The following is a 14,408-nucleotide window of genomic DNA, read 5'->3' on the forward strand; positions in this document are numbered from 1 at the left end:
AGTATTCGTCAGTTTCATGATGGACCAAGGAGAACCAGGCAAAGATCTGCCGATATTGGAGCAGACGCGGGAGGCTGATCCCCACGAGACAGAGAGCTCCAAGAAGATGGAGGCAGCCACCGAGTCGACCCCAGATATGCTCACGGCCACTACTGAGATGGTCAACGCCCCGTTTGGGGTTACAGCCCCCGTGGCACTACAGGAGCAGTTTTTCCCCTTCGAGGATGTGTTCCCCCCCGCTGAGCTACCCAAGGTGATTTTCTTCTTTGCCGATCTCGATTGTGGTTTTTCATCTAAGTATATGGTGATGAATAATGCAAAATTTTATTAGCTTCGATGCCATGCTATACATAGTGGTTTAAATAACTTGTGTTTCTTATACTGGAAAGTAATTCAGAATTTGTTTCTATTTCAATTAGAGCCCTGATGCAGACAAGGATTGTGTGGTTGTACATGTCACTCGCTATGAGGTGGATGACCTGATTATACGCACTGGGAAAACAGAGTTTTTAGGTTGTTGGATCCTGGAAGCCATTTGCGCTTATACAAATGAAGAGTTGTATTCCAGGCTCATTGTTGTCAGGCGTGTTGTCCAGGGTGTACTGAAGCACAAGAAGTTCAAAGCTACTCCTTCGTTTGTGAGGCATACTGTTCTTGTCAAGCTTACGCAGGAAGATGACGTGGCATGCCTCCACAAACAAGTTTATGAGTGGCAAGGCCACAAGTTTGTCTTCATGAAGGTTCACAGGATTGAGCTGCTGCCGGACGTCCTCGATGATGTTCATGGCAAGGTCCGTCTTGTGTCCAGCCCAAATTAGATCGAGGCATGAAATAGTTGCCCCAGCTAGTGTTTAATAGTAGTTTGGATTGTGTCTAATTATCCGAACCTTGCCTGTTATCGAGCCCTCTGGGGCTAGTACTCTGTTTGAATCCGTCTATGGGAACTACTGCTACTTTTGTGTGCTCGTGAATCATGTGAGAACCATCGTAATTGTTGCCGAAACAGATGCGTCCTCACTAGTTTTTTCATGAATATGGCATGGTAAGACATAAGTTGTCACGGTTTATCATACGAGTAGTGTGTGTTTTGATGAAATAGAGTACTCGTTCGAGAACTATGCGCTGACATATACATAAGTACTTGTAAACACTATTGGTGCTACCCCACTTGTAAGCAGTTGTGCAAAACACGGCACATTGGCTCAGCTTGCTTCAACACTAGGCTATCGACCAGCTAACAATCAACAATCTGCTATCTGACATATAAGCAATTATGTATCTTGTTACAGTGGTTCATGCAGTTAACTAAGGCCACAATGTAAATTCCAAACGTTCACACGCTAGTCCAGCGTTCATGGAACACTCACATTAAACTCGTCTTCATAAAAAACTTGAAAAGCATAAGTTAAGCAATTTTATACATCTCAATGATTCATAGAACATAACAAACATCTACTAGTTCACAGCAAAAGACAAAGTTGTGAGAAGGTTTACAAATCAGGAAAAAAACAAGCAAGGCTTCTCTGAGCAAAGGGCCTCCCGGCAGGCTTAAATTTCCTGGAGTTCACTCTGGTTTTTTCTTGTTGCCACCATCCAGGGTTAGGTTCTCTCATTCCAGAATAACCAATTATAATTGTGTTCTCAGCTGGAATGCTGAACTGAACCATGTAGTGTACTGAGCAGCTGAAAGTCTTGTGCATTCCACTAAATTTAAGCACCGCTATTTGCAGAAATAAGCAGACCACAATGCCTCTTGTCCGTGCACCTGTCCAAAAAACTGCCAAGCAGCCGTGCCAGCTAGTCCTCGGTCCATGGATGAACTGGTAGAAAGTGCATTCCGGACTAGGATGTAGTTGTTTTCGCTCGTCCCTACACTGCAACCAGGAAGTAAAACATACGAATCAACTTCTTTTATATTGCGTTGGTCATTCTACCTAGTAACTACCAATGTAGGAATACCTAGAAGACGGGTGGTTAGACGACGACAACGAGGGATAGCCATCTCATTTTGCACAGTTCTATTAAAACTGAGGTGTGTGCTTTTGATTGCGCGGATAGAAACGATACAGAGGCAGACATCCCGAAACGATATGGAGACAGACATCCCTGTTTGCGCAAATACAAAATACGGTTATTTAAACAGTGACAGATATTTGCAGTGGCGTATGATTAACAGCAGCATCTATTGTGTTATAATTGGCACTAGATTGACAGTACGAAAGTGTCCTTAAGTAAGTAGCATCACACCACATCAACACTGCCAATAGATTAACATGCAAAACAATAGCATTAGTATTACTGTCATGAGAGTAGCACATGGTCAGTAAATGTGCAATCAAATTTGTGCAGTTCCACTGGGATGAAGCAATGTTAGCGGTGTGAGATTTAAGTGTCACTGCAGAAACACAATTCATGGGAAATAAAGCAAGACGGAAGCACTTCATAAAATGGTGGTGGCATTGCTTCAATTTATCGACGGCACTAGACCATTACTTATAGTGACATTAGGTGGCATTGCTTAATGCTTCATGTGATTTTACATTAACGGTAGCGATATGGGCGTAGGGACATCAGGGGCATAAAGTGGTGAGGCAGATGTGGTTGCCGAGAGCGGCAAACACTCAGGCAACATGTCTGCATTTGTCCCATTTTTTATCTCCTCGGCGACATTTTCCTATGTGAGCGCAGGAAATCTAGACCTGCTCATTCTCATTTGCGTTGTCCCCCAACACCCGTCACTTTCTTTCCTTTTTCAACCAAGAGATAGGTCCACTTCCCCCACCCTTCGCCATCCACCATGCTTTCTTCGTCTTTTCAACCAAGAGACCGGTTGGGTAGCCAGTATCTACTACTTTCCCCCGTTTCCTCTTAGAACCAAGTCCTAGATTCATGCTACAGCTTTCCCACTTTCTTCCCTGTTTGAACCAACTCTTAGAGTAGACTGTATGAACTAGCTTTACCTCTAATAATAGTAAAAGTCTAGGTGGCTTTGGAGCAGCGGACGGAAGTAGAAAAAGATCCACACGAAGCCAAGTGGGGACCTGGGGCAGTAGAGCAAGGCAGGTTTCGAAGGAATATATACCTGAGGGTCGTCGGCATGTGGCAAAGATGGCGTCGGGAGGGCGCATCTTGGCCATAATACCGCAGGGAGGAAGAAGGGGTCGGAGGACCTCCCGAGCCGGCGCTCTCTCGGAGAGAACAGCACGGCCGCCGATCGGGACGCGCGGGCAGCCGTTGGTCTCCTCGCTCGCTGCTGACGACAGCGTGAACGATGCACCTACACCCCTGCCCTGGTCGAGGTTGTCCGACCGGATTTGTGACCAGCCGTGAGCTGAGAGAGAGTGTGGCCACCTATGTCTTGCTTAGATCTGGAGAGAATGAGAGAGTGAACGAGAGGAACCCTAGTAAAGCAAACGCTAAGGCTCCTGCTTATATATATAGTGGAGTGATTTTGTTGTACCAGCTTCAAAACATTGCGCTCCTACGTGTACCCACGAGTGGGTGTGAGAGAACTAGTGTGTGCGTGCACCGCTTCTCTTCGTGAGAGTACAATATACTATGCCCAAAGAACGTTCGCCACAAGAGTAATAGTATAAGTGTGTGACGTGTGAGCTAAAATAAAATGTGCGCGACGTCTTCTGTTTTTTAGAAGTTCTGAGGGTAGGGTGTGAAGAGCACATATGTGTGTGACGTCTACCTACAGATAGATGGTGGGTGCGAGAGGACTCGGGAGGGTGCGTGTGCGTGAGAGAGAGGGGGCACGTATCAATGCAATGCATGTGTCCGTAAATCATTATCCGACAAATGTTCGCCACAAGCCTTTTCCTGACGAACGCTGTAAGAACCGTTAGATCGGCATCCGACAATGTCAGTTTTGCCATGTCATTTAACAGAACAGCCACTCCTCCTACACACAAATCTTCCACGTGAGTGTTAGCAACTGTCGTATGCTCCCTCCGTTCCAAAATGCAGTGCATATAGCTTTATTGAAAATTTGAACCTCGCAAACTTTTACCGAGTTTTCGTGTACCAAATTGCACATGTAGAATACCCTGTATATATCATTTCATTCATCTTTGAGAGGTAACTATAAAGATGGGGGAGGAGTCTACAAAGAAAGACCATCGTATCACCTGCAGCAATTTCAACCATCCTTTGGTGTGGAGGAATATCATAGGAACTCTATATGATATGATTTTTATAGGATTTTTTCCTTTAGAGCCAATTGGTTCATAGGAATAGATTCATATACTCCACATTTCAAAGGAAATAAACATGATATCATTTCTATAGCTTTAGAGCCACTTGGTTCATATGAATGGATTCCTCTACTCCCATAATTTCAAAGGAAAATAAACATTAGCGTATATTCAATAGAAAAGTTCCTATGATATGAACCAAATTACATCTCTTTTCTAATCCCTCCTCATAGGAATTGAGATACATGTCATCTCTAGATTCAATAGAAAAGTTCCTATGATGTGAACCAAATGACATCTCTTTTCCAATCCCTACTCATAGGAATTGAGATACTCCATGTCATCTCTTTCCCTACAAATTCCATGTGTACATCTTCTATTCCTAAATAGCTAGTACAACCAACTAGTAGCTTTTTTCCAAGACATGGAACTATGGCACAAGAACTATATAGTGTGCGAATAACTTGAAAGATGGTCGCTGGATGAAGCTAATACGTCAGTGCAGAAATGGCAAATCTAAGCACTACTGGCCGTTGGATATCATCAACATTCCACCAGATCTGCCACATGTATAATTTAGAAGACTCCATGGTTGAACTTAAGCATAATGCACAAACCTCAAAACAAAAGCACTTCTCCTTTGTTCTAGAATCTTCCGTATCATAATTGATTTTTTTAAATGAATTGCCATTATTAGTTTTTTACTTTATGCTTTACAATGCACAACCCCATGAATCTTAACATTTTTATAAAACTAATTGATTTTGAATGAGATGAACTATAAGAACTAAACGAACATCTACATCATGCATATATGACTCAAAGCTTTACATGCTATAGTGTGTATTTATTCATAATTTGGTTTCGAAATCTCATGCGTTCAATGCATGTGTACCTTACTAGTTTTGAGTAGAGTAGCAAATTTCACGCGGCCCCGGGTATCTCAAAATGGACGGCCCATGCATCATTGCCTTTCGGTCGAACCTACGTCGACAATTTTTTGTACGTACTATATCTCCACTGGTCCCCGAACCAAAAATGCTGCCTCGTTCCCCTAAAACCAAGCGGTCCACACATATTTAAGGCATCGACTCGAACTCAATCCCTCTCCCGTTTACTATGACGTGGCCCCGCACGCCGTAGTAGTACTCCTACAAACCCTACCGCCGCACGCATCATCGGTTTTCTTCAAGAGGACGAGGGAGAAGCCGATTTGTAGTGGCGGCGCTCTAAAAAAATGATCTATAGTGGAGACCCCTACCCTAGGGTGCCCTAGGTAGCTGCTGCACACATCATTGGTTTTCTCTTTTCTTTATGCTCATGCGCCCTAGAGTGAAATGATGGTCGCTTCGTCCGTCCAGCTTAATGCCGGAAAGCTGGGGATTTGTGATTTGACCCCTCATCGCTCATTTTCTACTACTACGGCGCTACGACCGGGGTGCCTCCAATTCCAACCGCTGCTCCGAACTGTAAATTGGTGCATCACACGTGGAACATGACGGTGGATGAGCCACATGTCAGCCAAAGGGGTCCTGTTAAGTGTGTCGCCATTTGGTGTGCGGACTGGCCCTGCTTGAGTCGCTACGCCAACACGACAGGTGCAGCTGTAACATCCCAAATTTTCAATTTGGAATGTTATACATTAGATCATCATTGCATAGCATATTTTATTGCATTTTGGCAAATCCTCGAAAATCCTAAGCAACTCAAGGACCCTCGGAGAGAGTTGGGGAATTTTCGCGGTTTTCATATTTGATTTTTATCAAATAATGAAACGAGGATTTTTGGTTTAATTTATTTTTCTCTCCGAAAAATATTTCATATTAAAATATATGAGAGGAGAAAATATGAATTCTCCAAAATAATTGAAATATTGGAGGAAAAATATTAAAATCAAATATTTGATTTTATTCGGATTTTATTTGCAATTTTATTTGCATTAGAAAAATTGCATGTTTTCAAAACTGCATTTTTGGGCCAAGAAAATGTTCATCTCATTTTAATTATTTTAATTAGATGGTGAAAATTTGTTTTGCCATTTTTGGATTTTTATTTATTTTTCTACGATTTTTCTTAGGTTCGACGAAATTATTTAAAAAAAAATCCCGAGCGCGCCGACTGGGCCGAAGCCCAGCCGACGGCCCAGCCCACCGCCCGAGTCGTCTCCCTCCCGAAGACCTAGCTCCCGCCGCTGTCCGAGTCCCGGTCGGGGACGACGCCGCCGCCGCCTTACCCCTTCCCCACGGCACCCCCCCTCTTTAAGTACCCCAGCCCCGCCGCCCTCTCCTCACCTCGTCCCGACCCCGCCCCGCACTCGACGCCGCCCGGAGGAGCCGCGCCGGAGCCGCCTATCGCCGCCGCCTCGGGAAGCCCCGACGCCGTCGCCCGCCGTCCCTCGACGTCGCCCGTCGCCTCCCCGAGCCCCGCCGCCCCTCGCCGCACCCCTCGAGCCCCGCCGGAGCCTGTCCCGAGCCCCGCCGGAGTTGCCCCGACGAGGTAGCCGCAGCCGCCGCCGACCGTCTGTTTAAAAAAAACGCCTCGGTTTATTTTTTTCGAAACCCTAGGTTTATTTAGATTGGTTTATTTTTTCGGTTTAGTTAGTTAGTGAACGTTCACCGATCCGTTCATTTTAACGAACGTGTTCGCCGGTTAGCCGCAGTTAACGAACGTCCGTTCGTTTGACAGTTCGTCAGTTTTCTTTTTCATCGGATTTTCCGCGATTTCCCAGATCGCGATTTCTGATGTGTTTTTCGTTTTAGTTTATCTTTTAGCTCGTTTATCGGAATCAGGCGTATCAAGCGCCTAGAGTTTCGTCTCGAAATTCTCTTTCCGTTTAACCTATTCAAACAAGTTTTTTCTACTGTAAAATTTGACTTAGATCCAGATTAGTAAACGAAGCTTGTTTCTTTCGCCGTTTGACTTTCGTTGCTTCGTTTGATTCGATTCTTTTTGCAAACCGGAGTTCTTAAGTTGAACTTTCTGGTTAGATCTTTATTTGAGTTTTACCTGTGCATTAGATGAGTGCTTATTGTTTGCTTGTTTGTTTGCGATAGAGTACCCAGAGTGCGCCGCTTGCTACTTCGAATCTCTAGGTTTCACGGATCATCAGCAAGGCAAGTAACACTTTGATCATACCTCTTTTACTACCCAGTTTTATTGCATTAGACCAATCCTCAAACAATTGCATGATTAGGATCTAATTAAATTGTGGGTATTGGGAAGTAGTTGAGGTAGTACCTATTACCTGTTTTGTTATCAAACCTTGGGAGTTACTTCTACGTTTGCTCATATTGCTATGCTATGCTAGTAGACGTGGATTGGGTTTGAGTGTTACCATGACAGATGTGAGATTGTTAATTAATGGTCAACCTTAAGGTGGCAACTAAAGCTCACATCTGGGTGGATTGAGGTACCTGGGTATTCCAGGATTGCCTATTTTTCTTTTGGACCGCCACCCAGGTTCAAAGGGATCATGAGATTATTCATGCTAGAAACTTCCGTGTGCAGCCACAAGCTATTATGGGATCTAGCATAGTTGAGTAGGTTACATGATCTCTTGAAGAGGTGGGCTAGCAGATGTAGGGGAAAGTAGGTGTAACTGTCCACCCGGAGTAAAGAGTTATTGTTTGAAAGACTGTGTCTCGGTCATCCGTTTCTCAAACATCATGTAGTGCGAGAATCAAGCGGAGGCGATCGAGTCTTGTGGGGAAAAGTGCACAAACCTCTGCAGAGTGTACAAACTAATCATGATTAGCCGTGTCCCCGGTTATGGATATCTTGAGTATCTAGTATTTGGATTATCATGTGAATCTCATCATGTTACTTTAATTAATTTTGTTGGGTTAATGATGATACTTAATTGGGATTGAGATGCTGTCAACCATCTCAATGTTTAACAACCACCATGATAGTTAAATAAAATTTATTCCTTTGCAGTAGGGAAAAATTGTCTTTTCGCAAAACTGTAACCATAGAGCCTTCTACCAGCCATATATGCATGTAGTATAGCATTATTATATTCATTACTCTCTATGTGTTACTTTGCCAGCATATTCCATGTGCTGACCCATTTTCGGGCTGCAACGTTTCATGTTGCAGACTTTTCAGACGACGAGTAAGGTGCCTTAGGTCGTGGTCTTATACTCAGTGATGCTGTTGGAGTTGATGGACTCACTTATCTTCCAAGTCTTCCGTTGTTATCGTTTTTAGATGGCCTTAAGCCATATTTGTCATACTTATTTCTCTCTTGAGATACTCGTTGTAATAAGTGTGTGATTGCTACTCTGTTATAAATCCTCCATTTGTACTGTGCGTGTCAGCATTACTGATCCAGGGATGACACTGGTGCACAGCAGCACAGACTGTTTGAGGTCTGGTCGCTACAAAGGTGGTATCAGAGCACACGCTGACTGTAGGACACGACCACTAAGCTTAAACCCTAGAACACTACTCTCTTCTCATTTCTGACTCCTCTCCACTTTCTACTCTTTTAGGAATGGCGGATGCAAGGAACAAGTTCATGCAACCGGATGAAGATACACCTTTTGGACGACACTTGAAGGAAGTCACTAAGTACCTGAACATCGGAATACCAAGCTTCACCGGGACTTACAAAGCCACACTACCAGAAGAGGAGCGCTGGAAGATTCAAGTTCAAGTTCCAGGAAGGACGTTTACGCCAGTCACTGAGCCTATAGAGTTTTCCTTTGATGCACCAACCTGGAGTTTAGGGAAGAGCATGGCAGCCCACATCTCTATGGGACGCATTGGAGAAGTCTACCACAGGGAGCTTAAGGATACTATTTATCAGATTTGTGGACGCCGAGATGAGCAATGGGAGATGATCAGCACCAAGAAGGATGGATCAATTGCAGCTTTCATCCAGGAGCAAAACCAACACATTCGTCGCCAGGAGAACCAGATGTGCGCAGACATGATAGATCTGAAGAAGGCATTGACCAAGATCACGGAGTTGGAGGAAGAACTCAAGTCTACGCGCGATGGATATGAGGAGGAGATCGCCACGTTGTTGGAAAAGAATGACGACCTGATAAAGAAGATCGGAGTATTCATGGGAGACCCAGCACCAGGAGGAGAAGATGACGATTCTACTTGCCCGGATAACTACATCATCATCGACGACACCGACTCGGACCCCAGTGAAGATGACTTTGTTGATGAAGCTGGAGCAGATATCATGGAGTCTTCGACCGATCAAAATTTCTAGTAGACCCCATAATCAGTAGTAGTATTTCCCCCATGTATATAGTATAGTCCGAGCACTTTGTAACGATAGTTAGATCGATTGTATGCCTTGTTTGATTGAGTGATATTGTTTGTGTTTGTCTCATGTGCATATGGGTAGTGTTTTCCCTCTAGACCTCATTCTATTCTAAATTCTCATCTTTTCTAAACCTATCAGATGCCTCCGAGACGCGACACCGGATTTGTTTTCCCACCGGAGATCACTCAGTTGATTCAGCAGCAGAATGCCCTGATGCAAGTATTAGTACAGAACCAAGGCAACAACAACAACAATCCACCACCACCTGTTGATCACTTAGCCCGTTTCTTGAGGCTAAATCCGCCGGTGTTTTCCAGCAGCACCGAGCCGATTGTTGCAGATGATTGGCTCCGCAAAGTTGGAAGGGAGTTGACCACTGCAGGATGCACAGATGCGGAGAGAGTGCGATTTGCCGCACATCAGCTTGATGGACCCGCAGCATCATGGTGGGAGAATTACACAGCCACACACCCTATTGACACTGTCACATGGGACCAGTTTCAGCAAGCTTTCCGTACTGCCCATGTTTCAGCAGGAGCTATGGCCATGAAGAAGCGTGAGTTTCGCAACCTACGCCAAGGAGGACGCACCGTAGGCCAGTATGTGGAGGACTTTAGTAAGTTAGCACGTTATGCTCCAGATGACGTTGCTACAGATGCAGCCAAGCAGGAGAAGTTTCTGGAAGGACTGAATGATGAGCTGAGTATGCAGTTGATGGTAGCAACCTTCAACAACTACCAGGAGTTGGTAGATAGAGCTCTCATGATTGAAGGGAAGCAACAGCAGATTGAAAACCGTAAGAGGAAGTATGGACAAGGGAAGTACAATTCTGGAGCTCAGCAGAAGCCACGTTTTACCCCGAAATCGGGAGGACAGTTTCAGCATACCCATGGAGGAGGTAGTTCGCACAACCATAATGGCCCCAAGAATGGTAATGGGAATGGAGGAAGCAACGGCCAGAACCGTACCAACCCTTCAACCCCAGCTAAGAGAGACCTGAGCCAAGTCACTTGCTTTAAGTGCCAGAAGACTGGACATTATGCCAATGAATGTCCTGAAGCCCAGAATGGAAATGGCAATGGAAGCTCTGGGAAGAAGCCGAACCCTTTCAACAAAGGACATGTGAACCACGTTAGCGTGGAGGAGGTTGAAGCTCAGCCAGATGCAGTAATAGGTAAGTTTTTGGTTAAGTCATTTACTGCAATCGTTCTTTTTGATACTGGTGCATCGCATTCATACATATCAAGGGGATTTGTGGATAAGTTTAAGTTGCCCACCAAAGTTCTCAGAACACCTATGTTAGTAACCTCGCCAGGAGCAGAGTATATGGCAAGCCAAGGATGTTTTCAGATGCCATTGGCCATAGGTAGGCATGTTTTCCCCTCAGACCTAATAGTTTTGGAGTCGCAAGGTTTGGACGTAATATTGGGTATGGATTGGCTATCGATGTATGGGGGAAACATCGATTGCGCCAGTAAGACGATTTTGCTTACCACCCCAGAAGGGAGAAGGATTAAGTATGTATCCCGGCATGTGCCGAAGAGGACTCAAGTAAATTCCTTATCAGGAGTTGTACAGGAAGAAGTACCAGTGGTGAAGGATTACCCGGATGTATTTCCAGAAGAGTTGCCAGGCATGCCACCAGATAGAGACATAGAGTTTTTGATTGAACTTTTGCCAGGCACAGGGCCGATATCTAAGAGACCGTACAGGATGCCCGCTAAGGATTTGGAAGAAATTAAGAAGCAGATTAAGGAGTTACTGGATAAAGGCTATATTCGCCCAAGTTCTTCACCTTGGGGATCACCCGTACTTCTAGTGGAGAAGAAAGATGGATCGTTGAGGATGGTTGTTGATTATCGAGGATTGAATGAAGTGACCATCAAAAATAAGTACCCACTGCCGATGATCAATGATTTGTTTGACCGATTACAAGGAGCTAAGGTATTTTCCAAGATCGATCTACGATCAGGATACCATCAGTTAAAGATTCGAGAGCAGGATATACCTAAGACGGCTTTTACCACCAGGTATGGGCTATATGAGTATACCGTTATGTCATTTGGTCTGACTAACGCACCTGCCTATTTCATGAACCTGATGAACAAAGTGTTTATGGAGTTTTTGGATAAGTTCGTCGTAGTGTTCATTGATGATATTTTGGTCTACTCAAAGAATGAAGAGGAGCATAAGGAACATTTGCGTTTGGTACTTGAGAAGCTCAGAGAACATCAGTTATACGCCAAGTTCAGCAAATGTGAGTTTTGGTTGAAGGAAGTTGGATTCCTCGGACATGTTATATCCGGAGAAGGAATAGCAGTAGACCCCACCAAAGTCGACACTGTGACAAACTGGGAATCACCCGCATCAGTTGGAGAGATCCGGAGTTTTCTTGGACTTGCAGGATACTACCGGAGGTTCATTGAGAATTTCTCGAGGATTGCTAAGCCCATGACAGAGCTGTTAAAGAAGGACACCAAATTCAATTGGACTGAGGAATGCGAAGCTAGTTTCCAAGAGTTGAAGAAACGTTTGGTTACATCACCAGTGTTGATTCTGCCAGATCAACGCAAGGATTATGAAGTATATTGCGACGCTTCACGTCGAGGACTTGGAGCAGTGCTAATGCAGGAGGGAAGAGTTGTTTCATATGCTTCACGACAACTTAAACCCCATGAGAAGAATTATGCCACCCATGATTTGGAGTTAGCAGCCGTAGTGCATGCGTTGAAGACATGGAGACATTTTCTCATCGGAAATCACTGTGAGGTGTACACGGATCACAAGAGTTTGAAGTACATTTTCACGCAGAAGGAGTTGAATCTCAGGCAAAGGAGATGGTTGGAGCTCATTAAGGATTATGATATGAGATTGCATTATCACCCAGGGAAGGCTAACGTAGTAGCAGATGCGTTGAGCCGCAAGAGCCATGTCAACACACTCATGACCGGAGAGTTACCGAAATTATTAGCCAAGGATCTTCGCGAGCTATGTTTGGAGATAGTTCCAAGAGGCTATTTAGCAACGTTGGAGATTCAGTCTACCTTGATGGAAAAGATCAGAAAAGCTCAGAAGACAGACAAGGAGATTGGCGAGATAAAGGAAAGGATGAGCAAAGGAAAAGCCAAGGGATTTCGTGAGGATGAGCACGATACCTTATGGTTTGAGGACCGCGTTTATGTGCCCAATGATCCGGAGATCAGGAAGTTGATCTTGCAAGAGGCCCATGATTCACCGTATTCGATTCACCCAGGAAATACCAAGATGTATTTGGATTTGAAGGATATTTTCTGGTGGACCGGAATGAAGAAAGATATTGCAGAGTATGTAGCAGTTTGCGATGTATGTCAGAGAGTGAAGGCAGAGCATCAGAAGCCAGCAGGATTGCTACAGCCATTGCCGATACCCGAATGGAAATGGGATAAACTAGGCATGGATTTTATCACGGGATTGCCCAGGACTCGTTCAGGCTATGACTCGATATGGGTTGTAGTCGATCGTTTGACGAAAGTAGCTCATTTCATCCCAGTGAAGACCACTTACACCAGTGCTAAGTTGGCAAAGATATACATGACCAGGATCGTATGTCTGCATGGAGTTCCGAGGACCATTGTATCAGATAGAGGAACCCAGTTTACTTCAAAGTTTTGGAATCAGTTACATGAAACTTTGGGTACCAGGCTAGAGTTCAGTACAGCCTTTCATCCACAGACAGACGGACAGACCGAGAGAGTCAATCAGATTTTGGAAGATATGCTGAGAGCTTGTGCGCTAGATTATGGATCTAGTTGGGACGACAATTTGCCGTATGCAGACAACAACAGATACCAATCCAGTTTGAAGATGGCCCCTTTCGAAGCTTTGTACGGAAGGAGGTGCAGAACACCCTTGTTGTGGAACGAAGTTGGAGACCGCCAGTTGTTTGGACCAGATTTGATTAAAGAGTCTGAATGGAAAGTGAAGTTGATTCGCGATAGGCTCAAGGTAGCCCAGTCCAGGCAGAAGAGTTATGCGGATTCTAAACGCAAGGAGACAGTTCATGAAGTCGGAGACAGAGTTTACCTACGAGTATCACCACTTCGAGGAGTTAAGCGCTTTGGAGTTAAAGGAAAGTTAGCGCCACGTTTTGTAGGACCATACAAAATTTTGGAGCGTATGGGAGAAGTTGCTTACAAACTGGAATTGCCTGAAGGATTGTCAGGAGTTCATGATGTATTTCACGTTTCCCAGTTGAAGAAGTGCCACGCAGGGATGGCTGAGATACCACTGAGAGATACGGTGCCATTGGAAGCGATTCAGCTGGATAGTGACTTGCCCTATGAGGAGAAACCAGTTAAGATTCTTGAGTCTGCCAGCCGAGTCACCCGCAGCAAGGTTATCAAGTTTTGCAAAGTTCAATGGAGTCACCATACCGAGGACGAAGCCACCTGGGAGCGAGAGGAAGATCTACGGAAGAACCACTCTCACCTATTTTCTAGCCAACCCGAATCTCGAGGGCGAGATTCATCTTAAGGGGGGTAGGTTTGTAACATCCCAAATTTTCAATTTGGAATGTTATACATTAGATCATCATTGCATAGCATATTTTATTGCATTTTGGCAAATCCTCGAAAATCCTAAGCAACTCAAGGACCCTCGGAGAGAGTTGGGGAATTTTTTGCGGTTTTCATATTTGATTTTTATCAAATAATGAAACGAGGATTTTTGGTTTAATTTATTTTTTTCTCCGAAAAATATTTCATATTAAAATATTTGAGAGGAGAAAATATGAATTCTCCAAAATAATTGAAATATTGGAGGAAAAATATTAAAATCAAATATTTGATTTTATTCGGATTTTATTTGCAATTTTATTTGCATTAGAAAAATTGCACGTCTTCAAAACTGCATTTTTGGGCCAAGAAAATGTTCATCTCATTCTAATT

Source organism: Triticum aestivum, chromosome 7D (genome assembly GCF_018294505.1).
Source record: "Triticum aestivum cultivar Chinese Spring chromosome 7D, IWGSC CS RefSeq v2.1, whole genome shotgun sequence".
In the NCBI taxonomy this organism is placed as follows: domain Eukaryota; kingdom Viridiplantae; phylum Streptophyta; class Magnoliopsida; order Poales; family Poaceae; genus Triticum; species Triticum aestivum.